Below are 7621 nucleotides of genomic sequence, written 5' to 3'. Positions count from 1 at the left end.
AAGAATTAGTATTGCTGTGACAATATGGTTGGAAATCTGTAGAATCGCGATTTGGTTCTTATTTAGAATGGGTGCCAGCCTTAGCCTACATAGACCAATGATTAGGTCCTATACCGTAGATTTTTATGCAAAACGGGATTATGTGAATAGGCTTGTATATGCTAGTGACGAGACTGTATTGAACAAGTTAGGATGAATAGAGTGCCTTTTAAAATTATGTGAGATGTTAGAATCGATAGGGGATTGAAGTCGACAAGGTTCATGCTTGTTGACGAGCAAGTAACAATGTTTTTACATATCATCTCCCATCACTGAAAAATCGAGTTATCAAGCATCACTTTAGAAGGTCCGGAAAAGCTGTTAGCGAGCATTTCATAGTGTTTTAAATCTTGTCATACGCTTGCAAGATGTGTTATTTAAAAAGGCGGAGCCAATTACAGCCGATTCTTCTGACACAAGGTGGAAATGGTTTAAGGTATAGGACTAAGTTTTATATATAGCTTCAACAACATTTACTTGATTTAGATTTAAATTAGTATTCTAACTCAAGGTTTTATATCATGTGATATAGAATTGCTTAGGTGCTCTTGATGGAACCCACATCAAGATTAGGGTTCCAACAGTTGATAAACCTAGATATCGGACGCGAAAAGGTGACATAGCAACAAATATGCTAGGTGTTTGTACACCGAGATGCAATTTGTTTATGTTCTTCTGGTTGGGAAGGTTCGATTCTTGATGGACGGGTTCTTGAGATGCCATTAGTAGAAGACATGGATTAAAAGTTCCTCATGGTAAAATGTATAGTTAGAGGACTTTGATTTATTCATTAAGATCAAACTTTGTGTCTGAATTAATCATTTTTAATATGAAACTTATTTTATAGGTTGTTATTATCTAGTTGATCTTGGATACACAAATTGTGAGGATTTCTTGCACCATTTAGAGGACAATGATATCATTTGAACGAGTGGCGTCGGGGTTATCACCAAGTTCTCCGCAAGAGTTTTTAATATGAAACATGCCTCAAGACGTAATGTCATTGAAAGATGCTTTGGCTTATTAAAACTTAGATGGGGAATACTTAGGAGTCCATCGTTCTATCCTGTAAGGGTGCACAATAGAATTATTATTGCATGTTGTTTGCTCCATAATTTTATTGAACCCATATGAGTAGTGATCCCATTGAAGCGGAGGTGGGAGAAGGATTACCTACAATTAATGTGGTGGATGACGATGAACCGAATATCACAAATATTCATCCATCGGATGCTTGGGCTACGTGGAGGATGGAACTAGCCAACCAAATGTTCGATGAATGGCAAGCATCTAGAAATTAGTTTGTGAAACTTTTGTGAAACTTTTGTATTGATTTTTGTATTGTACTAAACTACGAAATTATAATATAATTTCTTCTAATTCACATGTGTTATAATTTTAAATTTTTGTGCTATGGAACTTTTGATTCATGATATTCAACTTAATTACTTAGATTTTATAAAGTGTTGACCTTTTGAATCATGATATTAAAATAGTAATTAATATAATTTGTTTTTTTGTTCTTAAGATCATTATGTCGTGTTCCGAATCAAATGCTCAAGCTTCTCGAGGAAGCAAAAGAAAATGGGTTCGAGGAAGATGCGCATTAGTTTCAACATGGTGGACTGCACAATGTTGGAACATTTAATCTCGATACGGGTTCAAAGCGGTTATTTGAACGAGTTGGAAAGAATGCTACAAACGGTTTTACCAAATGCAATGTTGAAGGCGAAACCTAATATTGAATCAAGGATTAGGTTACTTAAAAGGAGTGGTCAATCGTCTCGACATGCTTAATGGCCAAAACAATAGCGGTTTTGGTTGGGACGAGCATAGGCGACTTCGTTGTTCTTTGAAGATGCGGATTGGGAGTCCTATTTAAAGGTAAGATTATTTCAAGTCTTTATTATATTATTTTTACCAAACTTACGACTAATATGATTTCCTCATTTTTAGAGTCACAAAAAGCCGCCTAATTCAGATTTCGTACTTTCCCTTACTATGACCACTTACTACCATATCGCAAGAGATCGAGCAACTGGGAGAGATGCTCAAACAGCTGCTGATGTTCTTGAAGAAATACATGCTGATGATGTACGTACTACAGATATGAATGAAGAGAGAAACACATTCTATGACTGCGAAGCTGACGTCTCTTTAGACGACATGGATGTTTCTGATACGGATCCGCGAGGAGATCGAGACCAAGGGGGTTCCTCATCTTCAAACAAGAGAAAGAAGAAATCTGATGCTCGTGATAATGTGTTTTCTTCATTTAATGAGGCTGCCACTTTGTTCGGGGAGAAAATCCAGGCCGTTGGCGATCAAATCAGTAGGAGTTTTGCCTCCGAGGTGGTAGTTCAGCAGAAGTCAGAACAACATATGGAAGAGAGAGCTTCAAATTTATATTCAGCCTTATGGTCAATTGAAGGTTTAACCGACGATCAGCGGTATGATGCATTGAGTAAAATTCCCGACCATCCAACTCAAATGATCGTTTTCTTTAGTTTACCTTCAGTTGCCCGATTGGAATGGGTTAGGAGATTTCTTTCTTACCATTAAATATCAATGTTCAAACTTTTTGATGTTGTAAAACTATATAACATATGGATTATAATGTACAATTTCATTTTCATCTAACATTTTCTTAATATAAGTTAATTATGTTTATGCATAATATAATTCTCAAGTTATATATTGATTTTAGTAAATTCATATAAGAACATTTTATTATTAAGAATTTTATGAAATTATATATCACTATATAATTATATTTAATATTAATTATTTTAAATTGTATAAATTCATATAAGAAAATTTTTATTATCAAGAATTTTATGAAATTATATATTATTATTAAATTATATGTAATAATTATTATTTTAAATTATACAAATTCATAAACTATAATCATATTAGTTATAATAATTTTAAATTTTATTAAATCATATATTTAATTAAATCATATTTAATATTAATTATTTCAAATTTTCTTTTATAGTATCATATATTATGATTTGAGTAAATTCATAGAAGAATATTATTTATTAAGAATTTTATTAAATTATATATTTTAATTATAATATATTTAATAATAATTATGTTAATTTATATTTTACAAGTATCATATATTATGATTTGAGTAAATTCATATAAGAATATTAATTTTTAAGAATTTTATTAAATTATATATTTTAATTATAATATATTTAATAATAATTATGTTTAAATATGATTAAATTATTTATTATTGATATTAATCTTATTAATATTTAAATAACAATAATAATTTACCAAAATAAATTTATGCTAATTATTAAGAATTTTATTAAATTATATATTTTAATTAAAATATATTTAATAATAATTATGTTTAAATATGATTAAATTATTTATTATTGATAATAATAATCTTATTAAAATTTAAATAAAAATAACAATAATCATTTACCAAAACAAATTTCTGCTAAGGGTATTCTAGTCATTTTAGTTTTTTCATTATGCTATTACACCTCTATTACACTCAACCAAACACAGGATTACTATTACGCCTCTATTCCATTACATTCAACCAAACAGTTGATTTGCTATTACACAGCTTTTCCATTACACCTCTAATCCAATACACCTCTAATCCAATACAACGAATCAAACGTGGTGTAATTATAACTTTGAGAGAGAAAAGAGAAAGAGTAATTAAAAAAGTATTAAAAAGAAAGTATTTCCATCAATTAACTTTTTATTATTGAATTATTAGAGGGATAAAGCCTTAACAGTAACGCGATTAGCACAATTCAAACTCAGATACACATAAAGCAATGAACGCCTTAATTATGAGGTTAACACACGAGTTATTCATCAACTAACTTGAGTCTTTTTTTGGTTATATGCTTAGCCTTCACAATAAAGAAAACATTAAAACAGGATTAAAATGACTAAAAAGACAAAAGGGAAAATGAGATCATGCTTATATAAGAGAAAATGAGGAAAGACAGGAGCAGAATAAAAAGTAAAAAAATAAAAACAAAAAGAAAAGAGTCAACGTAGGACCCACGCGGCACGAGCGCGTGCGAGGAGACAGGCGGGACCCGTGTTTGGCGCGTACCTGAGTCAAAGTACGAAGCTGAGAGGTTGCTACGGCCAATATCTTTGCCCCCCTTCTTCAAATTTAAGCCCTAAATGTCTTTGTCCTTCGTTTCATTCCTCCATTTTTAATGATTGAGCATAGTTAACTAAATTTTCATATAGAGTCTCATCTTATATAAATTAGATTTATTTAGTTTAGTTTTGAATATTGTTAATTTATCTTGATTTTGATTTTAACCCTAACGTTGTTAATTCTCTGAATCACCTCCTTTGCTAAACTTTTAGTTTCCATGTTATTGTATATATATATATATATATATATTTATCTATTATTGATGTAAACCATTCTATGCCATTTATGAGTCTGAAATTGATTGAATCAAAACCAATGAATAACATCAATGGAGCTATCATTTTCAATTTATATATATATTGGTAGTTATCTAATTATTAGAATTTTTGTCACTCAACTATAAAAAGTTACAAATTGATCATCCAATTATTCAATTTTTTCTCTTTTTGACCACCAGTCATTTAAAGGCTAATAGAAAGATGACATGACAACTTTTACAATTGGCATATATAATAACAACTTTAATCTTCAACATTCATAAACTATGTCAATTTAGTCTTATTTTCGTGTAAAAAACAGGATAAGATTAGGTAATTGTAAACATTGAGGGTTAAATTTTTAAAAATAAGACTAAATTAATATAATATGTAAACACTGTGACTAAATTCGTTATCATGCCAGTTTTAAAAGATGTCATGTTATCTTCCCATTAGTTGTTTAACATCTGGTGACCAAAAAAACACTCGAATAATTGAGTGATTATTTTATAACTTTTTATAATTAGGTGATTTAAAAAGAAACTTACTAATAATCAGGTGACTACCAGTATAGTTTACTCAAAATCAAATAACCTTCCAAATCTATAGCCATATGTGGTTAAGACACAGCATGCAGGTCACTTTCCATTTGATACAAAATTGGATATATACCATATAGTAGCTGTTTATACCCATCAATCCCTTGGATTTATCTCACTTGTCTTCTTCTCCTTGTGGGAACATTCTCTCTAGTTCTCACAAAGTGACCAGACCCATTCGCCCATATGGGACCCTATTGCTCTTGTCGTGTTTTATGACTTCTCTTACCAGTTAACCATATTCAAAACGTACCGATTGAGTTGTTGCAGCTTATTTGTTGACTTATATATATATATATATATATATATACACACAAAATTATATGTAATCTTGGATGATAATAGTTCATAAATGGTCAACTTTTTTCCCTTTTAAGACCATTAATTATATTTACAAATTACTCTTAACTAGGAATTAGTTTAATAATAAGAAAGACATTATAAATTCAAGTTTCGTAATGAAGAGGTTTGATATACCTATTTTGATTTGTTAGTTTGATAGTTTAATTAGTAATTCGATAGTATCAATATATATGTTGATAACTTTTAATTAAAATTAGGTTAAAATATGTCATCAAACTCTTTACTGTTTTTCAAATTTAGAATTCAATCTATATTTATTTTCAAGAAATTGGTCTCTTCACTTTTCGATTTTAAAATTTAAGTCTAATTGTTAACACCAATTTTCGTTAAATTCAATTAATAGTTAAACCTGAATTCGAAATTTGAAAAGTGGAGGAATTAAATTACTAGAAAGAGACTAAATTCTAAATTTATGAAAAGTACAAGAATTAATAACATATTTTAACTTTAAAATATATATTAATCAATAAGATATTCATGGAGGCTATATCTCTATTCTCAAAATGAACAACATAATGTACTTAAACGCGTTTAAATTCATGTTTTTAAAATTGATACGATAACAATGATTTGATATTTATTAATCGAATACATGTATGTATACGCAGAAATATACTATATATAGTGACGTAATAATGAGAGAATCATGAGGTGTAAAAGATGACAAGGAAGCAGGACGAATCAATACCTAGACACACATATATTCGAGAAAGAATTGTGGCCTTGGTAAAGTAACCCTAAGGGATGATCACGTTGGGCAACCAGAAGAGGGCACAAAACACGTGCCAAAGAGCCCACAAATAAAAGCAATTAAAAGGAGAGGTGAAGGCAAAAACACTATATATAAACAAAATGTGAACAACAACAACGAATAATAGAGAGATGAGGCCATGGGGTTGACCAACAAAACTTATAAAAAGGGTCCATATGTTTTTAGATTTCAACGTGTGGCGGTGTCGTTTTTTGGGTGTTTGGTCTAACCCCGAAGTCGGTGAAACAAGCACCATAGCAACAATGGCCACCCTTCGTTTCCTTATTGAACGATAATGCATTGTTAATGTCGATTAATCCTTGGGGTAATTTACAATAATATATAAAGATGATTGTGGGGTTAGTCACTTAACAAATTATTAAAAGCATGCCTGCTCGTGTTTTAACTAATAGTATTATAGTATTTAGTACATCTATATTGTGAATGAACAGATTGTATATGCATTATCAATAAGAAAGTTTCTATTTGTGAAAATGAGTTTCATGTTGAAACCAAATGTGATGTTAAAACAAAATGGGACTTTAGGGAAATAAAATTGGTGCTGAAATCTTTTTTGGGTTAATTATATTTGACATCCTAAATTATGTATTAAACGTTAAATTGGTCCCAAAACTTTGAAACGATTTAATTGAATTTTTAAACTAAAATGTCGTTTTATTACGTTCTTTTGTTAATTTTGACATTAAATGTCAGTTTGGATATGTCATGACTCGTTTTTAAACACGTATGAATTAATAAATATTTTACATATTAGATCCAAACAACCATTTAACGCCAAAGATGATAAATAGGTTGACAAAATGACCTAATTGTAATAATAATTTAATTTAAAGATTAAACTGAGACATATAAAATTTTAGGGACCGATTTAAAGTTTTTAATGCAATTAACCCTTTTCTATTATTTTATGTAGTGGATGTTGCACTACTTAAAATTTTATTTTTTTCTATTCAATTCCCATTCGGTGCAAATCAGCCCCAAGTTTCAGGAAACTCCTATGGAATAGATCATTGGTATAAGTTCAGAAATAGTTGAACCAAATGGTAAGATTAAATATTTAAATATATCAAGTGTGGCAATTGCATGTTCAATGAGAAAATTATTAAAAGATAAAAATAAGGAAATAAGGTCCCAATTTTCTTGTCTTGCCGTCCTATCTCAAAACTCTATCATTTAGGGGTCATTATTTAATGTCTAGGGTTCTTTGTTCAAATACTTGTGATTCACTAATTCTCACCTACTTCTCTCTCCATATATTTCTTTTTTAGCTTTATGTAAGACTATATAATCCTTCCCTTTAAAATTAGGTGCATGTTCCTTCCATGCCCGTCTCTCTCCAAAATATTGACTTCCCTATCATCAAATACAAATCTTTAGATTAAATTTTGAGAAAATTTTTAAATATTTAACTTTCAATATTTATATATTGTGT

The sequence above is a fragment of the Gossypium raimondii genome, chromosome 10 (assembly GCF_025698545.1).
Source record: "Gossypium raimondii isolate GPD5lz chromosome 10, ASM2569854v1, whole genome shotgun sequence".
In the NCBI taxonomy this organism is placed as follows: Eukaryota; Viridiplantae; Streptophyta; class Magnoliopsida; order Malvales; family Malvaceae; genus Gossypium; species Gossypium raimondii.
Note: the sequence above shows the minus strand (reverse complement) of the source record.